The following is a 20,752-nucleotide window of genomic DNA, read 5'->3' as shown; positions in this document are numbered from 1 at the left end:
GTTACACAGCTAAGAAAAGGGAAAGAAAGCCTAGGGTAAAAACACAGAAAGAGCCTGTAGATAAAATTATCTTCCTGGGACAGCAGGTTAAGAGAAATTATACAGGGAGCAGTTAGGCTTGTAACACGGGAGAATAAAAAAGAAAATGCCCTTTTATGAAGTGTGTTTGCCTAATCCAGCAAGCACTTTATTTCTATTTCTCTATTTGCTTCTTTTATTGGTAAAGTAAGTTTCAAGTGCACATGCAGGTATGACTGAGAGCCAGGGTATAATATTTTGAAGCGTTTGCACCATCGCTAATGTAGGAAGAGAGGTATGGCAAAGACATGAAAGGGGTAGCAAAAATAAATATGTGAAGAGGCAATAGTGACACCAATATAAGCCACCTATTTATAAAACTGACATGGAAGAAATACTAAAGGTTAACTTCTAAAATTGTAGCCGAAGACGAAAATACTCTCGTTGTCGGCAGGATTTGAACCTGCGCGGGGAGACCCCAATGGATTTCAAGTCCATCATCTTAACCATTCGGCCACAACAACTTACTGCAAGATTTGTGCAAATAATCTGTATGAAAGTTTTCAAGGTGTCCCACAGCAAATTCCTGATGTTCTGCAATGCACTTTTTAAAAACAATACAAAAAAGCAGGTACAAGGAGCTCAAATGAGATTAATGGCGCCTAAATACAGCACGTAAAGGAACAGTTACACAGCTAAGAAAAGGGAATGAAAGACTAGGGAAAAAACACAGAAAGAGCCTGTAGATAAAATTATCTTCCTGGGACAGCAGGTTAAGAGAAATTACACAGGGAGCAGTTAAGCTTGTAACACGGGAGCATAAAAAAGAAAATGCAGTGTTATGAAGTGTGTTTGCCTAATCCAGCAAGCACTTTTGTTCTATTCCTCTATTTGCTTCTTTCATTGGTAAAGTAAGTTTCAAGTACACATGCAGGTATGACTGAGAGAGCCAGGGTATAATATTTTGAAGCGTTTGCACCATCACTAATGTAGGAAGAGAGGTATAGCAAAGACATGAAAGGGGTAGCAAAAATAAATATGTGAAGAGGCAATAGTGACAAGAATATAAGCCTCCTATTTATAAAACTGACATGGAAGAAATACTAAAGGTTAACTTCTAAAATTGTAGCCGAAGACGAAAATACTCTTGTTGTCAGCAGGATTCGAACCTGCGCGGGGAGACCCCAATGGATTTCGAGTCCAGCGCCTTAACCACTCGGCCACAACAACTTACTGAAAGCTTTGTGCAAATAATCTGTATGAAAGTTTTCAAGGTGTCCCACAGCAAATTCCTGATGTTCTGCAATGCACTTTTTAAAAACAATACAAACAAGCAGGTACAAGGAGCTCAAATGAGATTAATGGCGCCTAAATAGAGCACGTAAAGGAAGAGTTACACAGCTAAGAAAAGGGAAAGAAAGACTAGGGAAAAAACACAGAAAGAGCCTGTAGATAAAATTATCTTCCTGGGACAGCAGGTTAAGAGACATTACACAGGGAGCAGTTAAGCTTGTAACACGGGAGAATAAAAAAGAAAATGCAGTTTTATGAAGTGTGTTTGCCTAATCCAGCAAGCACTTTTGTTCTATTCCTCTATTTGCTTCTTTCATTGGTAAAGTAAGTTTCAAGTACACATGCAGGTATGACTGAGAGAGCCAGGGTGTAATATTTTAAAGCGTTTGCACCATCGCTAATGTAGGAAGAGAGGTATAGCAAAGACATGAAAGGGGTAGCAAAAATAAATATGTGAAGAGGCAATAATGACACCAATATAAGCCACCTATTTATAAAACTGACACGGAAGAAATACTAAAGGTTAACTTCTAAAATTGTATCAGAAGACGAAAATACTCTCGTTGTCGGAAGGATTCGAACCTGCGTGGGGAGACCCCAATGGATTTCGAGTCCATCGCCTTAACCACTCGGCCACAACAACTTACTGCAAACTCTGTGCAAATAATCTGTATGAAAGTTTTCAAGGTGTCCCACAGCAAATTCCTGATGTACTGCAATGCACTTTTTAAAAAAATATACAAACAAGCAGGTACAAGGAGCTCAAATGAGATTAATGGCGCCTAAATAGAGCACGTAAAGGAACAGTTACACAGCTAAGAAAAGGGAAAGAAAGACTAGGGAAAAAACACAGAAAGAGCCTGTAGATAAAATTATCTTCCTGGGACAGCAGGTTAAGAGAAATCACACAGGGAGCAGTTAAGCTTGTAACACGGGAGAATAAAAAAGAAAATGCAGTTTTATGAAGTGTGTTAGCCTAATCCAGCAAGCACTTTTGTTCTATTTCTCTATTTGCTTCTTTCATTGGTAAAGTAAGTTTCAAGTACACATGCAGGTATGACTGAGAGAGCCAGGGTATAATATTTTGAAGCGTTTGCACCATCACTAATGTAGGAAGAGAGGTATAGCAAAGACATGAAAGGGGTAGCAAAAATAAATATGTGAAGAGGCAATAGTGACACCAATATAAGCCACCTATTTATAAAACTGACATGGAAGAAATACTAAAGGTTAACTTCTAAAATTGTAGCCGAAGACGAAAATACTCTCGTTGTCGGCAGGATTTGTACCTGCGCGGGGAGACCCCAATGGATTTCAAGTCCATCGCCTTAACCACTCGGCCACAACAACTTACTGGAAGCTTTGTGCAAATAATCTGTATGAAAGTTTTCAAGGTGTCCCACAGCAAATTCCTGATGTTCTGCAATGCACTTTTTAAAAACAATACAAAAAAGCAGGTACAAGGAGCTCAAATGAGATTAATGGCGCCTAAATAGAGCACGTAAAGGAACAGTTACACAGCTAAGAAAAGGGAAAGAAAGACTAGGGAAAAAACACAGAAAGAGCCTGTAGATAAAATTATCTTCCTGGGACAGCAGGTTAAGAGAAATTACACAGGAAGCAGTTAAGCTTGTAACACGGGAGAATAAAAAAGAAAATGCAGTTTTATGAAGTGTGTTAGCCTAATCCAGCAAGCACTTTTGTTCTATTTCTCTATTTGCTTCTTTCATTGGTAAAGTAAGTTTCAAGTACACATGCAGGTATGACTGAGAGAGCCAGGGTATAATATTTTGAAGCGTTTGCACCATCACTAATGTAGGAAGAGAGGTATAGCAAAGACATGAAAGGGGTAGCAAAAATAAATATGTGAAGAGGCAATAGTGACACCAATATAAGCCACCTATTTATAAAACTGACATGGAAGAAATACTAAAGGATAACTTCTATAATTGTAGCCGAAGACGAAAATACTCTCGTTGTCGGCAGGATTCGAACATGCGCGGGGAGACCCCAATGGATTTCGAGTCCATCGCCTTAACCACTCGGCCACAACAACTTACTGCAAACTTTGTGCAAATAATCTGTATGAAAGTTTTCAAGGTGTCCCACAGCAAATTCCTGATGTACTGCAATGCACTTTTTAAAAAAATATACAAACAAGCAGGTACAAGGAGCTCAAATGAGATTAATGGCGCCTAAATAGAGCACGTAAAGGAACAGTTACACAGCTAAGAAAAGGGAAAGAAAGACTAGGGAAAAAACACAGAAAGAGCCTGTAGATAAAATTATCTTCCTGGGACAGCAGGTTAAGAGAAATTATACAGGGAGCAGTTAAGCTTGTAACACGGGAGAATAAAAAAGAAAATGCCCTTTTATGAAGTGTGTTTGCCTAATCCAGCAAGCACTTTATTTCTATTTCTCTATTTGCTTCTTTTATTGGTAAAGTAAGTTTCAAGTGCACATGCAGGTATGACTGAGAACCATGGTATAATATTTTGAAGCGTTTGCACCATCGCTAATGTAGGAAGAGAGGTATGGCAAAGACATGAAAGGGGTAGCAAAAATAAATATGTGAAGAGGCAATAGTGACACCAATATAAGCCACCTATTTATAAAACTGACATGGAAGAAATACTAAAGGTTAACTTCTAAAATTGTAGCCGAAGACGAAAATACTCTCGTTGTCGGCAGGATTTGAATCTGCGCGGGGAGTCCCCAATGGATTTCAAGTCCATCATCTTAACCATTCGGCCACAACAACTTACTGCAAGATTTGTGCAAATAATCTGTATGAAAGTTTTCAAGGTGTCCCACAGCAAATTCCTGATGTTCTGCAATGCACTTTTTAAAAACAATACAAAAAAGCAGGTACAAGGAGCTCAAATGAGATTAATGGCGCCTAAATACAGCACGTAAAGGAACAGTTACACAGCTAAGAAAAGGGAATGAAAGACTAGGAAAAAAACACAGAAAGAGCCTGTAGATAAAATTATCTTCCTGGGACAGCAGGTTAAGAGAAATTACACAGGGAGCAGTTAAGCTTGTAACACGGGAGAATAAAAAAGAAAATGCAGTTTTATGAAGTGTGTTTGCCTAATCCAGCAAGCACTTTTGTTCTATTCCTCTATTTGCTTCTTTCATTGGTAAAGTAAGTTTCAAGTACACATGCAGGTATGACTGAGAGAGCCAGGGTATAATATTTTGAAGCGTTTGCACCATCACTAATGTAGGAAGAGAGGTATAGCAAAGACATGAAAGGGGTAGCAAAAATAAATATGTGAAGAGGCAATAGTGACAAGAATATAAGCCACCTATTTATAAAACTGACATGGAAGAAATACTAAAGGTTAACTTCTAAAATTGTAGCCGAAGACGAAAATACTCTCGTCGTCAGCAGGATTCGAACCTGCGCGGGGAGACCCCAATGGATTTCGAGTCCAGCACCTTAACCACTCGGCCACAACAACTTACTGTAAGCTTTGTGCAAATAATCTGTATGAAAGTTTTCAAGGTGTCCCACAGCAAATTCCTGATGTTCTGCAATGCACTTTTTAAAAACAATACAAAAAAGCAGGTACAAGGAGCTCAAATGAGATTAATGGCGCCTAAATAGAGCACGTAAAGAAAGAGTTACACAGCTAAGAAAAGGGAAAGAAAGACTAGGGAAAAAACACAGAAAGAGCCTGTAGATAAAATTATCTTCCTGGGACAGCAGGTTAAGAGAAATTACACAGGGAGCAGTTAAGCTTCTAACACGGGAGAGTAAAAAAGAAAATGCAGTTTTATGAAGTGTGCTGGCCTAATCCAGCAAGCACTTTTGTTCTATTTCTCTATTTGCTTCTTTCATTGGTAAAGTAAGTTTCAAGTACACATGCAGGTATGACTGAGAGAGCCAGGGTGTAATATTTTGAAGCGTTTGCACCATCGCTAATGTAGGAAGAGAGGTATAGCAAAGACATGAAAGGGGTAGCAAAAATAAATATGTGAAGAGGCAATAATGACACCAATATAAGCCACCTATTTATAAAACTGACACGGAAGAAATACTAAAGGTTAACTTCTAAAATTGTATCAGAAGACGAAAATACTCTCGTTGTCGGAAGGATTCGAACCTGCGTGGGGAGACCCCAATGGATTTCGAGTCCATCGCCTTAACCACTCGGCCTCAACAACTTACTGTAAACTTTGTGCAAAAAATCTGTATGAAAGTTTTTAAGGTGTCCCACAGCAAATTCCTGATGTTCTGCAATGCACTTTTTAAAAACAATACAAACAAGCAGGTACAAGGAGCTCAAATTAGATTAATGGTGCCTAAATAGAGCACGTAAAGGAACAGTTACACAGCTAAGAAAAGGGAAAGAAAGCCTAGGGAAAAAACACAGAAAGAGCCTGTAGATAAAATTATCTTCCTGGGACAGCAGGTTAAGAGAAATTATACAGGGAGCAGTTAGGCTTGTAACACGGGAGAATAAAAAAGAAAATGCCCTTTTATGAAGTGTGTTTGCCTAATCCAGCAAGCACTTTATTTCTATTTCTCTATTTGCTTCTTTTATTGGTAAAGTAAGTTTCAAGTGCACATGCAGGTATGACTGAGAGCCAGGGTATAATATTTTGAAGCGTTTGCACCATCGCTAATGTAGGAAGAGAGGTATGGCAAAGACATGAAAGGGGTAGCAAAAATAAATATGTGAAGAGGCAATAGTGACACCAATATAAGCCACCTATTTATAAAACTGACATGGAAGAAATACTAAAGGTTAACTTCTAAAATTGTAGCCGAAGACGAAAATACTCTCGTTGTCAGCAGGATTTGAACCTGCGCGGGGAGACCCCAATAGATTTCAAGTCCATCATCTTAACCATTCGGCCACAACAACTTACTGCAAGATGTGTGCAAATAATCTGTATGAAAGTTTTCAAGGTGTCCCACAGCAAATTCCTGATGTTCTGCAATGCACTTTTTAAAAACAATACAAAAAAGCAGGTACAAGGAGCTCAAATGAGATTAATGGCGCCTAAATACAGCACGTAAAGGAACAGTTACACAGCTAAGAAAAGGGAATGAAAGACTAGGGAAAAAACACAGAAAGAGCCTGTAGATAAAATTATCTTCCTGGGACAGCAGGTTAAGAGAAATTACACAGGGAGCAGTTAAGCTTGTAACACGGGAGCATAAAAAAGAAAATGCAGTTTTATGAAGTGTGTTTGCCTAATCCAGCAAGCACTTTTGTTCTATTCCTCTATTTGCTTCTTTCATTGGTAAAGTAAGTTTCAAGTACACATGCAGGTATGACTGAGAGAGCCAGGGTATAATATTTTGAAGCGTTTGCACCATCACTAATGTAGGAAGAGAGGTATAGCAAAGACATGAAAGGGGTAGCAAAAATAAATATGTGAAGAGGCAATAGTGACAAGAATATAAGCCACCTATTTATAAAACTGACATGGAAGAAATACTAAAGGTTAACTTCTAAAATTGTAGCCGAAGACGAAAATACTCTCATTGTCAGCAGGATTCGAACCTGCGCGGGGAGACCCTAATGGATTTCGAGTCCAGCGCCTTAACCACTCGGCCACAACAACTTACTGAAAGCTTTGTGCAAATAATCTGTATGAAAGTTTTCAAGGTGTCCAACAGCAAATTCCTGATGTTCTGCAATGCACTTTTTAAAAACAATACAAACAAGCAGGTACAAGGAGCTCAAATGAGATTAATGGCGCCTAAATAGAGCACGTAAAGGAAGAGTTACACAGCTAAGAAAAGGGAAAGAAAGACTAGGGAAAAAACACAGAAAGAGCCTGTAGATAAAATTATCTTCCTGGGACAGCAGGTTAAGAGAAATTACACAGGGAGCAGTTAAGCTTGTAACACGGGAGAATAAAAAAGAAAATGCAGTTTTATGAAGTGTGCTGGCCTAATCCAGCAAGCACTTTTGTTCTATTTCTCTATTTGCTTCTTTCATTGGTAAAGTAAGTTTCAAGTACACATGCAGGTATGACTGAGAGAGCCAGGGTGTAATATTTTGAAGCGTTTGCACCATCGCTAATGTAGGAAGAGAGGTATAGCAAAGACATGAAAGGGGTAGCAAAAATAAATATGTGAAGAGGCAATAATGACACCAATATAAGCCACCTATTTATAAAACTGACACGGAAGAAATACTAAAGGTTAACTTCTAAAATTGTATCAGAAGACGAAAATACTCTCGTTGTCGGAAGGATTCGAACCTGCGTGGGGAGACCCCAATGGATTTCGAGTCCATCGCCTTAACCACTCGGCCACAACAACTTACTGCAAACTTTGTGCAAATAATCTGTATGAAAGTTTTCAAGGTGTCCCACAGCAAATTCCTGATGTACTGCAATGCACTTTTTAAAAAAATATACAAACAAGCAGGTACAAGGAGCTCAAATGAGATTAATGGCGCCTAAATAGAGCACGTAAAGGAACAGTTACACAGCTAAGAAAAGGGAAAGAAAGACTAGGGAAAAAACACAGAAAGAGCCTGTAGATAAAATTATCTTCCTGGGACAGCAGGTTAAGAGAAATCACACAGGGAGCAGTTAAGCTTGTAACACGGGAGAATAAAAAAGAAAATGCAGTTTTATGAAGTGTGTTAGCCTAATCCAGCAAGCACTTTTGTTCTATTTCTCTATTTGCTTCTTTCATTGGTAAAGTAAGTTTCAAGTACACATGCAGGTATGACTGAGAGAGCCAGGGTATAATATTTTGAAGCGTTTGCACCATCACTAATGTAGGAAGAGAGGTATAGCAAAGACATGAAAGGGGTAGCAAAAATAAATATGTGAAGAGGCAATAGTGACACCAATATAAGCCACCTATTTATAAAACTGACATGGAAGAAATACTAAAGGTTAACTTCTAAAATTGTAGCCGAAGACGAAAATACTCTCGTTGTCGGCAGGATTTGAACCTGCGCGGGGAGACCCCAATGGATTTCAAGTCCATCGCCTTAACCACTCGGCCACAACAACTTACTGCAAGCTTTGTGCAAATAATCTGTATGAAAGTTTTCAAGGTGTCCCACAGCAAATTCCTGATGTTCTGCAATGCACTTTTTAAAAACAATACAAAAAAGCAGGTACAAGGAGCTCAAATGAGATTAATGGCGCCTAAATAGAGCACGTAAAGGAACAGTTACACAGCTAAGAAAAGGGAAAGAAAGACTAGGGAAAAAACACAGAAAGAGCCTGTAGATAAAATTATCTTCCTGGGACAGCAGGTTAAGAGAAATTACACAGGAAGCAGTTAAGCTTGTAACACGGGAGAATAAAAAAGAAAATGCAGTTTTATGAAGTGTGTTAGCCTAATCCAGCAAGCACTTTTGTTCTATTTCTCTATTTGCTTCTTTCATTGGTAAAGTAAGTTTCAAGTACACATGCAGGTATGACTGAGAGAGCCAGGGTATAATATTTTGAAGCGTTTGCACCATCACTAATGTAGGAAGAGAGGTATAGCAAAGACATGAAAGGGGTAGCAAAAATAAATATGTGAAGAGGCAATAGTGACACCAATATAAGCCACCTATTTATAAAACTGACATGGAAGAAATACTAAAGGATAACTTCTATAATTGTAGCCGAAGACGAAAATACTCTCGTTGTCGGCAGGATTCGAACCTGCGCGGGGAGACCCCAATGGATTTCGAGTCCATCGCCTTAACCACTCGGCCACAACAACTTACTGCAAACTTTGTGCAAATAATCTGTATGAAAGTTTTCAAGGTGTCCCACAGCAAATTCCTGATGTACTGCAATGCACTTTTTAAAAAAATATACAAACAAGCAGGTACAAGGAGCTCAAATGAGATTAATGGCGCCTAAATAGAGCACGTAAAGGAACAGTTACACAGCTAAGAAAAGGGAAAGAAAGACTAGGGAAAAAACACAGAAAGAGCCTGTAGATAAAATTATCTTCCTGGGACAGCAGGTTAAGAGAAATCACACAGGGAGCAGTTAAGCTTGTAACACGGGAGAATAAAAAAGAAAATGCAGTTTTATGAAGTGTGTTAGCCTAATCCAGCAAGCACTTTTGTTCTATTTCTCTATTTGCTTCTTTCATTGGTAAAGTAAGTTTCAAGTACACATGCAGGTATGACTGAGAGAGCCAGGGTATAATATTTTGAAGCGTTTGCACCATCACTAATGTAGGAAGAGAGGTATAGCAAAGACATGAAAGGGGTAGCAAAAATAAATATGTGAAGAGGCAATAGTGACACCAATATAAGCCACCTATTTATAAAACTGACATGGAAGAAATACTAAAGGTTAACTTCTAAAATCTTAGCCGAAGACGAAAATACTCTCGTTGTCGGCAGGATTTGAACCTGCGCGGGGAGACCCCAATGGATTTCAAGTCCATTGCCTTAACCACTCGGCCACAACAACTTACTGCAAGCTTTGTGCAAATAATCTGTATGAAAGTTTTCAAGGTGTCCCACAGCAAATTCCTGATGTTCTGCAATGCACTTTTTAAAAACAATACAAAAAAGCAGGTACAAGGAGCTCAAATGAGATTAATGGCGCCTAAATAGAGCACGTAAAGGAACAGTTACACAGCTAAGAAAAGGGAAAGAAAGACTAGGGAAAAAACACAGAAAGAGCCTGTAGATAAAATTATCTTCCTGGGACAGCAGGTTAAGAGAAATTACACAGGGAGCAGTTAAGCTTGTAACACGGGAGAATAAAAAAGAAAATGCAGTTTTATGAAGTGTGTTAGCCTAATCCAGCAAGCACTTTTGTTCTATTTCTCTATTTGCTTCTTTCATTGGTAAAGTAAGTTTCAAGTACACATGCAGGTATGACTGAGAGAGCCAGGGTATAATATTTTGAAGCGTTTGCACCATCACTAATGTAGGAAGAGAGGTATAGCAAAGACATAAAAGGGGTAGCAAAAATAACTATGTGAAGAGGCAATAGTGACACCAATATAAGCCACCTATTAATAAAACTGACATGGAAGAAATACTAAAGGATAACTTCTATAATTGTAGCCGAAGACGAAAATACTCTTGTTGTCGGTAGGATTCGAACCTGCGCGGGGAGACCCCAATGGATTTCAAGTCCATCGCCTTAACCACTCGGCCACAACAACTTACTGCAAACTTTGTGCAAATAATCTGTATGAAAGTTTTCAAGGTGTCCCACAGCAAATTCCTGATGTTCTGCAATGCACTTTTTAAAAACAATACAAAAAAGCAGGTACAAGGAGCTCAAATGAGATTAATGGCGCCTCAATAGAGCACGTAAAGGAACAGTTACACAGCTAAGAAAAGGGAAAGAAAGACTAGGGAAAAAACACAGAAAGAGCCTGTAGATAAAATTATCTTCCTGGGACAGCAGGTTAAGAGAAATTACACAGGAAGCAGTTAAGCTTGTAACACGGGAGAATAAAAAAGAAAATGCAGTTTTATGAAGTGTGTTAGCCTAATCCAGCAAGCACTTTTGTTCTATTTCTCTATTTGCTTCTTTCATTGGTAAAGTAAGTTTCAAGTACACATGCAGGTATGACTGAGAGAGCCAGGGTATAATATTTTGAAGCGTTTGCACCATCACTAATGTAGGAAGAGAGGTATAGCAAAGACATGAAAGGGGTAGCAAAAATAAATATGTGAAGAGGCAATAGTGACACCAATATAAGCCACCTATTTATAAAACTGACATGGAAGAAATACTAAAGGATAACTTCTATAATTGTAGCCGAAGACGAAAATACTCTCGTTGTCGGCAGGATTCGAACCTGCGCGGGGAGACCCCAATGGATTTCGAGTCCATCGCCTTAACCACTCGGCCACAACAACTTACTGCAAACTTTGTGCAAATAATCTGTATGAAAGTTTTCAAGGTGTCCCACAGCAAATTCCTGATGTACTGCAATGCACTTTTTAAAAAAATATACAAACAAGCAGGTACAAGGAGCTCAAATGAGATTAATGGCGCCTAAATAGAGCACGTAAAGGAACAGTTACACAGCTAAGAAAAGGGAAAGAAAGACTAGGGAAAAAACACAGAAAGAGCCTGTAGATAAAATTATCTTCCTGGGACAGCAGGTTAAGAGAAATCACACAGGGAGCAGTTAAGCTTGTAACACGGGAGAATAAAAAAGAAAATGCAGTTTTATGAAGTGTGTTAGCCTAATCCAGCAAGCACTTTTGTTCTATTTCTCTATTTGCTTCTTTCATTGGTAAAGTAAGTTTCAAGTACACATGCAGGTATGACTGAGAGAGCCAGGGTATAATATTTTGAAGCGTTTGCACCATCACTAATGTAGGAAGAGAGGTATAGCAAAGACATGAAAGGGGTAGCAAAAATAAATATGTGAAGAGGCAATAGTGACACCAATATAAGCCACCTATTTATAAAACTGACATGGAAGAAATACTAAAGGTTAACTTCTAAAATTGTAGCCGAAGACGAAAATACTCTCATTGTCAGCAGGATTCGAACCTGCGCGGGGAGACCCCAATGGATTTCGAGTCCAGCGCCTTAACCACTCGGCCACAACAACTTACTGAAAGCTTTGTGCAAATAATCTGTATGAAAGTTTTCAAGGTGTCCCACAGCAAATTCCTGATGTTCTGCAATGCACTTTTTAAAAACAATACAAACAAGCAGGTACAAGGAGCTCAAATGAGATTAATGGCGCCTAAATAGAGCACGTAAAGGAAGAGTTACACAGCTAAGAAAAGGGAAAGAAAGACTAGGGAAAAAACACAGAAAGAGCCTGTAGATAAAATTATCTTCCTGGGACAGCAGGTTAAGAGAAATTACACAGGGAGCAGTTAAGCTTGTAACACGGGAGAATAAAAAAGAAAATGCAGTTTTATGAAGTGTGCTGGCCTAATCCAGCAAGCACTTTTGTTCTATTTCTCTATTTGCTTCTTTCATTGGTAAAGTAAGTTTCAAGTACACATGCAGGTATGACTGAGAGAGCCAGGGTGTAATATTTTGAAGCGTTTGCACCATCGCTAATGTAGGAAGAGAGGTATAGCAAAGACATGAAAGGGGTAGCAAAAATAAATATGTGAAGAGGCAATAATGACACCAATATAAGCCACCTATTTATAAAACTGACACGGAAGAAATACTAAAGGTTAACTTCTAAAATTGTATCAGAAGACGAAAATACTCTCGTTGTCGGAAGGATTCGAACCTGCGTGGGGAGACCCCAATGGATTTCGAGTCCATCGCCTTAACCACTCGGCCACAACAACTTACTGCAAACTTTGTGCAAATAATCTGTATGAAAGTTTTCAAGGTGTCCCACAGCAAATTCCTGATGTACTGCAATGCACTTTTTAAAAAAATATACAAACAAGCAGGTACAAGGAGCTCAAATGAGATTAATGGCGCCTAAATAGAGCACGTAAAGGAACAGTTACACAGCTAAGAAAAGGGAAAGAAAGACTAGGGAAAAAACACAGAAAGAGCCTGTAGATAAAATTATCTTCCTGGGACAGCAGGTTAAGAGAAATCACACAGGGAGCAGTTAAGCTTGTAACACGGGAGAATAAAAAAGAAAATGCAGTTTTATGAAGTGTGTTAGCCTAATCCAGCAAGCACTTTTGTTCTATTTCTCTATTTGCTTCTTTCATTGGTAAAGTAAGTTTCAAGTACACATGCAGGTATGACTGAGAGAGCCAGGGTATAATATTTTGAAGCGTTTGCACCATCACTAATGTAGGAAGAGAGGTATAGCAAAGACATGAAAGGGGTAGCAAAAATAAATATGTGAAGAGGCAATAGTGACACCAATATAAGCCACCTATTTATAAAACTGACATGGAAGAAATACTAAAGGTTAACTTCTAAAATTGTAGCCGAAGACGAAAATACTCTCGTTGTCGGCAGGATTTGAACCTGCGCGGGGAGACCCCAATGGATTTCAAGTCCATCGCCTTAACCACTCGGCCACAACAACTTACTGCAAGCTTTGTGCAAATAATCTGTATGAAAGTTTTCAAGGTGTCCCACAGCAAATTCCTGATGTTCTGCAATGCACTTTTTAAAAACAATACAAAAAAGCAGGTACAAGGAGCTCAAATGAGATTAATGGCGCCTAAATAGAGCACGTAAAGGAACAGTTACACAGCTAAGAAAAGGGAAAGAAAGACTAGGGAAAAAACACAGAAAGAGCCTGTAGATAAAATTATCTTCCTGGGACAGCAGGTTAAGAGAAATTACACAGGAAGCAGTTAAGCTTGTAACACGGGAGAATAAAAAAGAAAATGCAGTTTTATGAAGTGTGTTAGCCTAATCCAGCAAGCACTTTTGTTCTATTTCTCTATTTGCTTCTTTCATTGGTAAAGTAAGTTTCAAGTACACATGCAGGTATGACTGAGAGAGCCAGGGTATAATATTTTGAAGCGTTTGCACCATCACTAATGTAGGAAGAGAGGTATAGCAAAGACAGGAAAGGGGTAGCAAAAATAAATATGTGAAGAGGCAATAGTGACACCAATATAAGCCACCTATTTATAAAACTGACATGGAAGAAATACTAAAGGATAACTTCTATAATTGTAGCCGAAGACGAAAATACTCTCGTTGTCGGCAGGATTCGAACCTGCGCGGGGAGACCCCAATGGATTTCGAGTCCATCGCCTTAACCACTCGGCCACAACAACTTACTGCAAACTTTGTGCAAATAATCTGTATGAAAGTTTTCAAGGTGTCCCACAGCAAATTCCTGATGTACTGCAATGCACTTTTTAAAAAATATACAAACAAGCAGGTACAAGGAGCTCAAATGAGATTAATGGCGCCTAAATAGAGCACGTAAAGGAACAGTTACACAGCTAAGAAAAGGGAAAGAAAGACTAGGGAAAAAACACAGAAAGAGCCTGTAGATAAAATTATCTTCCTGGGACAGCAGGTTAAGAGAAATCACACAGGGAGCAGTTAAGCTTGTAACACGGGAGAATAAAAAAGAAAATGCAGTTTTATGAAGTGTGTTAGCCTAATCCAGCAAGCACTTTTGTTCTATTTCTCTATTTGCTTCTTTCATTGGTAAAGTAAGTTTCAAGTACACATGCAGGTATGACTGAGAGAGCCAGGGTATAATATTTTGAAGCGTTTGCACCATCACTAATGTAGGAAGAGAGGTATAGCAAAGACATGAAAGGGGTAGCAAAAATAAATATGTGAAGAGGCAATAGTGACACCAATATAAGCCACCTATTTATAAAACTGACATGGAAGAAATACTAAAGGTTAACTTCTAAAATCTTAGCCGAAGACGAAAATACTCTCGTTGTCGGCAGGATTTGAACCTGCGCGGGGAGACCCCAATGGATTTCAAGTCCATCGCCTTAACCACTCGGCCACAACAACTTACTGCAAGCTTTGTGCAAATAATCTGTATGAAAGTTTTCAAGGTGTCCCACAGCAAATTCCTGATGTTCTGCAATGCACTTTTTAAAAACAATACAAAAAAGCAGGTACAAGGAGCTCAAATGAGATTAATGGCGCCTAAATAGAGCACGTAAAGGAACAGTTACACAGCTAAGAAAAGGGAAAGAAAGACTAGGGAAAAAACACAGAAAGAGCCTGTAGATAAAATTATCTTCCTGGGACAGCAGGTTAAGAGAAATTACACAGGGAGCAGTTAAGCTTGTAACACGGGAGAATAAAAAAGAAAATGCAGTTTTATGAAGTGTGTTAGCCTAATCCAGCAAGCACTTTTGTTCTATTTCTCTATTTGCTTCTTTCATTGGTAAAGTAAGTTTCAAGTACACATGCAGGTATGACTGAGAGAGCCAGGGTATAATATTTTGAAGCGTTTGCACCATCACTAATGTAGGAAGAGAGGTATAGCAAAGACATAAAAGGGGTAGCAAAAATAACTATGTGAAGAGGCAATAGTGACACCAATATAAGCCACCTATTAATAAAACTGACATGGAAGAAATACTAAAGGATAACTTCTATAATTGTAGCCGAAGACGAAAATACTCTCGTTGTCGGTAGGATTCGAACCTGCGCAGGGAGACCCCAATGGATTTCAAGTCCATCGCCTTAACCACTCGGCCACAACAACTTACTGCAAACTTTGTGCAAATAATCTGTATGAAAGTTTTCAAGGTGTCCCACAGCAAATTCCTGATGTTCTGCAATGCACTTTTTAAAAACAATACAAAAAAGCAGGTACAAGGAGCTCAAATGAGATTAATGGCGCCTCAATAGAGCACGTAAAGGAACAGTTACACAGCTAAGAAAAGGGAAAGAAAGACTAGGGAAAAAACACAGAAAGAGCCTGTAGATAAAATTATCTTCCTGGGACAGCAGGTTAAGAGAAATTACACAGGAAGCAGTTAAGCTTGTAACACGGGAGAATAAAAAAGAAAATGCAGTTTTATGAAGTGTGTTAGCCTAATCCAGCAAGCACTTTTGTTCTATTTCTCTATTTGCTTCTTTCATTGGTAAAGTAAGTTTCAAGTACACATGCAGGTATGACTGAGAGAGCCAGGGTATAATATTTTGAAGCGTTTGCACCATCACTAATGTAGGAAGAGAGGTATAGCAAAGACATGAAAGGGGTAGCAAAAATAAATATGTGAAGAGGCAATAGTGACACCAATATAAGCCACCTATTTATAAAACTGACATGGAAGAAATACTAAAGGATAACTTCTATAATTGTAGCCGAAGACGAAAATACTCTCGTTGTCGGCAGGATTCGAACCTGCGCGGGGAGACCCCAATGGATTTCGAGTCCATCGCCTTAACCACTCGGCCACAACAACTTACTGCAAACTTTGTGCAAATAATCTGTATGAAAGTTTTCAAGGTGTCCCACAGCAAATTCCTGATGTACTGCAATGCACTTTTTAAAAAAATATACAAACAAGCAGGTACAAGGAGCTCAAATGAGATTAATGGCGCCTAAATAGAGCACGTAAAGGAACAGTTACACAGCTAAGAAAAGGGAAAGAAAGACTAGGGAAAAAACACAGAAAGAGCCTGTAGATAAAATTATCTTCCTGGGACAGCAGGTTAAGAGAAATCACACAGGGAGCAGTTAAGCTTGTAACACGGGAGAATAAAAAAGAAAATGCAGTTTTATGAAGTGTGTTAGCCTAATCCAGCAAGCACTTTTGTTCTATTTCTCTATTTGCTTCTTTCATTGGTAAAGTAAGTTTCAAGTACACATGCAGGTATGACTGAGAGAGCCAGGGTATAATATTTTGAAGCGTTTGCACCATCACTAATGTAGGAAGAGAGGTATAGCAAAGACATGAAAGGGGTAGCAAAAATAAATATGTGAAGAGGCAATAGTGACACCAATATAAGCCACCTATTTATAAAACTGACATGGAAGAAATACTAAAGGTTAACTTCTAAAATTGTAGCCGAAGACGAAAATACTCTCTTTGTCGGCAGGATTTGAACCTGCGCGGGGAGACCCCAATGGATTTCAAGTCCATCGCCTTAACCACTCGGCCACAACAACTTACTGCAAGCTTTGTGCAAATAATCTGTATGAAAGTTTTCAAGGTGTCCCACAGCAAATTCCTGATGTTCTGCAATGCACTTTTTAAAAACAATACAAAAAAGCAGGTACAAGGAGCTCAAATGAGATTAATGGCGCCTAAATAGAGCACGTAAAGGAACAGTTACACAGCTAAGAAAAGGGAAAGAAAGACTAGGGAAAAAACACAGAAAGAGCCTGTAGATAAAATTATCTTCCTGGGACAGCAGGTTAAGAGAAATTTCACAGGGAGCAGTTAAGCTTGTAACACGGGAGAATACAAAAGAAAATGCAGTTTTATGAAGTGTGTTAGCCTAATCCAGCAAGCACTTTTGTTCTATTTCTCTATTTGCTTCTTTCATTGGTAAAGTAAGTTTCAAGTACACATGCAGGTATGACTGAGAGAGCCAGGGTATAATATTTTGAAGCGTTTGCACCATCACTAATGTAGGAAGAGAGGTATAGCAAAGACATGAAAGGGGTAGCAAAAATAAATATGTGAAGAGGCAATAGTGACACCAATATAAGCCACCTATTTATAAAACTGACATGGAAGAAATACTAAAGGATAACTTCTATAATTGTAGCCGAAGACGAAAATACTCTCGTTGTCGGCAGGATTCGAACCTGCGCGGGGAGACCCCAATGGATTTCGAGTCCATCGCCTTAACCACTCGGCCACAACAACTTACTGCAATCTTTGTGCAAATAATCTGTATGAAAGTTTTCAAGGTGTCCCACAGCAAATTCCTGATGTACTGCAATGCACTTTTTAAAAAAATATACAAACAAGCAGGTACAAGGAGCTCAAATGAGATTAATGGCGCCTAAATAGAGCACGTAAAGGAACAGTTACACAGCTAAGAAAAGGGAAAGAAAGACTAGGGAAAAAACACAGAAAGAGCCTGTAGATAAAATTATCTTCCTGGGACAGCAGGTTAAGAGAAATCACACAGGGAGCAGTTAAGCTTGTAACACGGGAGAATAAAAAAGAAAATGCACTTTTATGAAGTGTGTTTGCCTAATCCAGCAAGCACTTTTGTTCTATTTCTCTATTTGCTTCTTTAATTGGTAAAGTAAGTTTCAAGTGCACATGCAGGTATGACTGAGAGCCAGGGTATAATATTTTGAAGCGTTTGCACCATCGCTAATGTAGGAAGAGAGGTATGGCAAAGACATGAAAGGGGTAGCAAAAAATAAATATGTGAAGAGGCAATAGTGACACCAATATAAGCCACCTATTTATAAAACTGACATGGAAGAAATACTAAAGGTTAACTTCTAAAATTGTAGCCGAAGACGAAAATACTCTCGTTGTCGGCAGGATTTGAACCTGCGCGGGGAGACCCCAATGGATTTCAAGTCCATCGCCTTAACCACTCGGCCACAACAACTTACTGCAAGCTTTGTGCAAATAATCTGTATGAAAGTTTTCAAGGTGTCCCACAGCAAATTCCTGATGTTCTGCAATGCACTTTTTAAAAACAATACAAACAAGCAGGTACAAGGAGCTCAAATGAGATTAATGGCGCCTAAATAGAGCACGTAAAGGAACAGTTACACAGCTAAGAAAAGGGAAAGAAAGACTAGGGAAAAAACACAGAAAGAGCCTGTAGATAAAATTATCTTCTTGGGACAGCAATTTAAGAGAAATTACACAGGGAGCAGTTAAGCTTGTAACACGGGAGAATAAAAAAGAAAATGCAGTTTTATGAAGTGTGCTGGCCTAATCCAGCAAGCACTTTTGTTCTATTTCTCTATTTGCTTCTTTCATTGGTAAAGTAAGTTTCAAGTACACATGCAGGTATGACTGAAAGAGCCAGGGTGTAATATTTTGAAGCGTTTGCACCATCGCTAATGTAGGAAGAGAGGTATAGCAAAGACATGAAAGGGGTAGCAAAAATAAATATGTGAAGAGGCAATAATGACACCAATATAAGCCACCTATTTATAAAACTGACACGGAAGAAATACTAAAGGTTAACTTCTAAAATTGTATCAGAAGACGAAAATGCTCTCGTTGTCGGAAGGATTCGAACCTGCGCGGGGAGACCCCAATGGATTTCGAGTCCATCGCCTTAACCACTCGGCCACAAAAACTTACTGCAAACTTTGTGCAAATAATCTGTATGAAAGTTTTCAAGGTGTCCCACAGCAAATTCCTGATGTACTGCAATGCACTTTTTAAAAAAATATACAAACAAGCAGGTACAAGGAGCTCAAATGAGATTAATGGCGCCTAAATAGAGCACATAAAGGAACAGTTACACAGCTAAGAAAAGGGAAAGAAAGACTAGGGAAAAAACACAGAAAGAGCCTGTAGATAAAATTATCTTCCTGGGACAGCAGGTTAAGAGAAATCACACAGGGAGCAGTTAAGCTTGTAACACGGGAGAATAAAAAAGAAAATGCAGTTTTATGAAGTGTGTTAGCCTAATCCAGCAAGCACTTTTGTTCTATTTCTCTATTTGCTTCTTTCATTGGTAAAGTAAGTTTCAAGTACACATGCAGGTATGACTGAGAGAGCCAGGGTATAATATTTTGAAGCGTTTGTACCATCACTAATGTAGGAAGAGAGGTATAGCAAAGACATGAAAGGGGTAGCAAAAATAAATATGTGAAGAGGCAATAGTGACACCAATATAAGCCACCTATTTATAAAACTGACATGGATGAAATACTAAAGGTTAACTTCTAAAATCTTAGCCGAAGACGAAAATACTCTCGTTGTCGGCAGGATTTGAACCTGCGCGGGGAGACCCCAATGGATTTCAAGTCCATCGCCTTAACCACTCGGCCACAACAACTTACTGCAAGCTTTGTGCAAATAATCTGTATGAAAGTTTTCAAGGTGTCCCACAGCAAATTCCTGATGTTCTGCAATGCACTTTTTAAAAACAATACAAAAAAGCAGGTACAAGGAGCTCAAATGAGATTAATGGCGCCTAAATAGAGCACGTAAAGGAACAGTTACACAGCTAAGAAAAGGGAAAGAAAGACTAGGGAAAAAACACAGAAAGAGCCTGTAGATAAAATTATCTTCCTGGGACAGCAGGTTAAGAGAAATTACACAGGGAGCAGTTAAGCTTGTAACACGGGAGAATAAAAAAGAAAATGCAGTTTTATGAAGTGTGTTAGCCTAATCCAGCAAGCACTTTTGTTCTATTTCTCTATTTGCTTCTTTCATTGGTAAAGTAAGTTTCAAGTACACATGCAGGTATGACTGAGAGAGCCAGGGTATAATATTTTGAAGCGTTTGCACCATCACTAATGTAGGAAGAGAGGTATAGCAAAGACATGAAAGGGGTAGCAAAAATAAATATGTGAAGAGGCAATAGTGACACCAATATAAGCCACCTATTTATAAAACTGACATGGAAGAAATACTAAAGGATAACTTCTATAATTGTAGCCGAAGACGAAAATACTCTCGTTGTCGGCAGGATTCGAACCTGCGCGGGGAGACCCCAATGGATTTCGAGTCCATCGCCTTAACCACTCGGCCACAACAACTTACTGCAAACTTTGTGCAAATAATCTGTATGAAAGTTTTCAAGGTGTCCCACAGCAAATTCCTGATGTACTGCAATGCACTTTTTAAAAAAATATACAAACAAGCAGGTACAAGGAGCTCAAATGAGATTAATGGCGCCTAAATAGAGCACGTAAAGGAACAGTTACACAGCTAAGAAAAGGGAAAGAAAGACTAGGGAAAAAACACAGAAAGAGCCTGTAGATAAAATTATCTTCCTGGGACAGCAGGTTAAGAGAAATCACACAGGGAGCAGTTAAGCTTGTAACACGGGAGAATAAAAAAGAAAATGCAGTTTTATGAAGTGTGTTAGCCTAATCCAGCAAGCACTTTTGTTCTATTTCTCTATTTGCTTCTTTCATTGGTAAAGTAAGTTTCAAGTACACATGCAGGTATGACTGAGAGAGCCAGGGTATAAT

The 20,752-nt window shown here is 38.8% G+C and overlaps 29 non-coding genes across 29 annotated transcripts; all 29 read right to left on the bottom strand.

The window, feature by feature from the left end:
* Window positions 1-460: 460 nt before the first annotated feature.
* On the bottom strand, window positions 461-542 carry TRNAS-UGA (transfer RNA serine (anticodon UGA)). Its single transcript has one exon. It is a non-coding gene; the product is annotated as a tRNA-Ser (tRNA).
* Window positions 543-1,166: 624 nt separating this feature from the next.
* Window positions 1,167-1,248, bottom strand: TRNAS-CGA (transfer RNA serine (anticodon CGA)). The gene has a single exon. It is a non-coding gene; the product is annotated as a tRNA-Ser (tRNA).
* A 624-nt stretch (window positions 1,249-1,872) lies between these two features.
* TRNAS-CGA (transfer RNA serine (anticodon CGA)) lies at window positions 1,873-1,954 on the bottom strand. Its single transcript has one exon. It is a non-coding gene; the product is annotated as a tRNA-Ser (tRNA).
* Window positions 1,955-2,579: 625 nt separating this feature from the next.
* TRNAS-UGA (transfer RNA serine (anticodon UGA)) lies at window positions 2,580-2,661 on the bottom strand. The gene has a single exon. It is a non-coding gene; the product is annotated as a tRNA-Ser (tRNA).
* Window positions 2,662-3,285: 624 nt separating this feature from the next.
* On the bottom strand, window positions 3,286-3,367 carry TRNAS-CGA (transfer RNA serine (anticodon CGA)). The gene has a single exon. It is a non-coding gene; the product is annotated as a tRNA-Ser (tRNA).
* Window positions 3,368-3,990: 623 nt separating this feature from the next.
* TRNAS-UGA (transfer RNA serine (anticodon UGA)) lies at window positions 3,991-4,072 on the bottom strand. The gene has a single exon. It is a non-coding gene; the product is annotated as a tRNA-Ser (tRNA).
* Window positions 4,073-4,696: 624 nt separating this feature from the next.
* TRNAS-CGA (transfer RNA serine (anticodon CGA)) lies at window positions 4,697-4,778 on the bottom strand. The gene has a single exon. It is a non-coding gene; the product is annotated as a tRNA-Ser (tRNA).
* A 624-nt stretch (window positions 4,779-5,402) lies between these two features.
* On the bottom strand, window positions 5,403-5,484 carry TRNAS-CGA (transfer RNA serine (anticodon CGA)). Its single transcript has one exon. It is a non-coding gene; the product is annotated as a tRNA-Ser (tRNA).
* Window positions 5,485-6,106: 622 nt separating this feature from the next.
* TRNAS-UGA (transfer RNA serine (anticodon UGA)) lies at window positions 6,107-6,188 on the bottom strand. The gene has a single exon. It is a non-coding gene; the product is annotated as a tRNA-Ser (tRNA).
* Window positions 6,189-6,812: 624 nt separating this feature from the next.
* On the bottom strand, window positions 6,813-6,894 carry TRNAS-CGA (transfer RNA serine (anticodon CGA)). The gene has a single exon. It is a non-coding gene; the product is annotated as a tRNA-Ser (tRNA).
* A 624-nt stretch (window positions 6,895-7,518) lies between these two features.
* TRNAS-CGA (transfer RNA serine (anticodon CGA)) lies at window positions 7,519-7,600 on the bottom strand. The gene has a single exon. It is a non-coding gene; the product is annotated as a tRNA-Ser (tRNA).
* Window positions 7,601-8,225: 625 nt separating this feature from the next.
* Window positions 8,226-8,307, bottom strand: TRNAS-UGA (transfer RNA serine (anticodon UGA)). The gene has a single exon. It is a non-coding gene; the product is annotated as a tRNA-Ser (tRNA).
* Window positions 8,308-8,931: 624 nt separating this feature from the next.
* TRNAS-CGA (transfer RNA serine (anticodon CGA)) lies at window positions 8,932-9,013 on the bottom strand. Its single transcript has one exon. It is a non-coding gene; the product is annotated as a tRNA-Ser (tRNA).
* Window positions 9,014-9,638: 625 nt separating this feature from the next.
* TRNAS-UGA (transfer RNA serine (anticodon UGA)) lies at window positions 9,639-9,720 on the bottom strand. Its single transcript has one exon. It is a non-coding gene; the product is annotated as a tRNA-Ser (tRNA).
* Window positions 9,721-10,344: 624 nt separating this feature from the next.
* On the bottom strand, window positions 10,345-10,426 carry TRNAS-UGA (transfer RNA serine (anticodon UGA)). Its single transcript has one exon. It is a non-coding gene; the product is annotated as a tRNA-Ser (tRNA).
* Window positions 10,427-11,050: 624 nt separating this feature from the next.
* TRNAS-CGA (transfer RNA serine (anticodon CGA)) lies at window positions 11,051-11,132 on the bottom strand. The gene has a single exon. It is a non-coding gene; the product is annotated as a tRNA-Ser (tRNA).
* Window positions 11,133-11,757: 625 nt separating this feature from the next.
* TRNAS-CGA (transfer RNA serine (anticodon CGA)) lies at window positions 11,758-11,839 on the bottom strand. The gene has a single exon. It is a non-coding gene; the product is annotated as a tRNA-Ser (tRNA).
* A 624-nt stretch (window positions 11,840-12,463) lies between these two features.
* TRNAS-CGA (transfer RNA serine (anticodon CGA)) lies at window positions 12,464-12,545 on the bottom strand. The gene has a single exon. It is a non-coding gene; the product is annotated as a tRNA-Ser (tRNA).
* Window positions 12,546-13,170: 625 nt separating this feature from the next.
* Window positions 13,171-13,252, bottom strand: TRNAS-UGA (transfer RNA serine (anticodon UGA)). The gene has a single exon. It is a non-coding gene; the product is annotated as a tRNA-Ser (tRNA).
* Window positions 13,253-13,876: 624 nt separating this feature from the next.
* On the bottom strand, window positions 13,877-13,958 carry TRNAS-CGA (transfer RNA serine (anticodon CGA)). Its single transcript has one exon. It is a non-coding gene; the product is annotated as a tRNA-Ser (tRNA).
* A 624-nt stretch (window positions 13,959-14,582) lies between these two features.
* On the bottom strand, window positions 14,583-14,664 carry TRNAS-UGA (transfer RNA serine (anticodon UGA)). The gene has a single exon. It is a non-coding gene; the product is annotated as a tRNA-Ser (tRNA).
* Window positions 14,665-15,288: 624 nt separating this feature from the next.
* On the bottom strand, window positions 15,289-15,370 carry TRNAS-UGA (transfer RNA serine (anticodon UGA)). The gene has a single exon. It is a non-coding gene; the product is annotated as a tRNA-Ser (tRNA).
* A 624-nt stretch (window positions 15,371-15,994) lies between these two features.
* TRNAS-CGA (transfer RNA serine (anticodon CGA)) lies at window positions 15,995-16,076 on the bottom strand. Its single transcript has one exon. It is a non-coding gene; the product is annotated as a tRNA-Ser (tRNA).
* Window positions 16,077-16,701: 625 nt separating this feature from the next.
* Window positions 16,702-16,783, bottom strand: TRNAS-UGA (transfer RNA serine (anticodon UGA)). Its single transcript has one exon. It is a non-coding gene; the product is annotated as a tRNA-Ser (tRNA).
* A 624-nt stretch (window positions 16,784-17,407) lies between these two features.
* Window positions 17,408-17,489, bottom strand: TRNAS-CGA (transfer RNA serine (anticodon CGA)). Its single transcript has one exon. It is a non-coding gene; the product is annotated as a tRNA-Ser (tRNA).
* Window positions 17,490-18,113: 624 nt separating this feature from the next.
* On the bottom strand, window positions 18,114-18,195 carry TRNAS-UGA (transfer RNA serine (anticodon UGA)). Its single transcript has one exon. It is a non-coding gene; the product is annotated as a tRNA-Ser (tRNA).
* Window positions 18,196-18,819: 624 nt separating this feature from the next.
* Window positions 18,820-18,901, bottom strand: TRNAS-CGA (transfer RNA serine (anticodon CGA)). The gene has a single exon. It is a non-coding gene; the product is annotated as a tRNA-Ser (tRNA).
* A 625-nt stretch (window positions 18,902-19,526) lies between these two features.
* On the bottom strand, window positions 19,527-19,608 carry TRNAS-UGA (transfer RNA serine (anticodon UGA)). Its single transcript has one exon. It is a non-coding gene; the product is annotated as a tRNA-Ser (tRNA).
* Window positions 19,609-20,232: 624 nt separating this feature from the next.
* Window positions 20,233-20,314, bottom strand: TRNAS-CGA (transfer RNA serine (anticodon CGA)). The gene has a single exon. It is a non-coding gene; the product is annotated as a tRNA-Ser (tRNA).
* Window positions 20,315-20,752: the final 438 nt, after the last annotated feature.

The sequence above is a fragment of the Lissotriton helveticus genome, chromosome 12 (genome assembly GCF_964261635.1).
Source record: "Lissotriton helveticus chromosome 12, aLisHel1.1, whole genome shotgun sequence".
Classification (NCBI taxonomy): Eukaryota; Metazoa; Chordata; class Amphibia; order Caudata; family Salamandridae; genus Lissotriton; species Lissotriton helveticus.
This window is presented reverse-complemented; position numbering and strand designations above follow the sequence as displayed.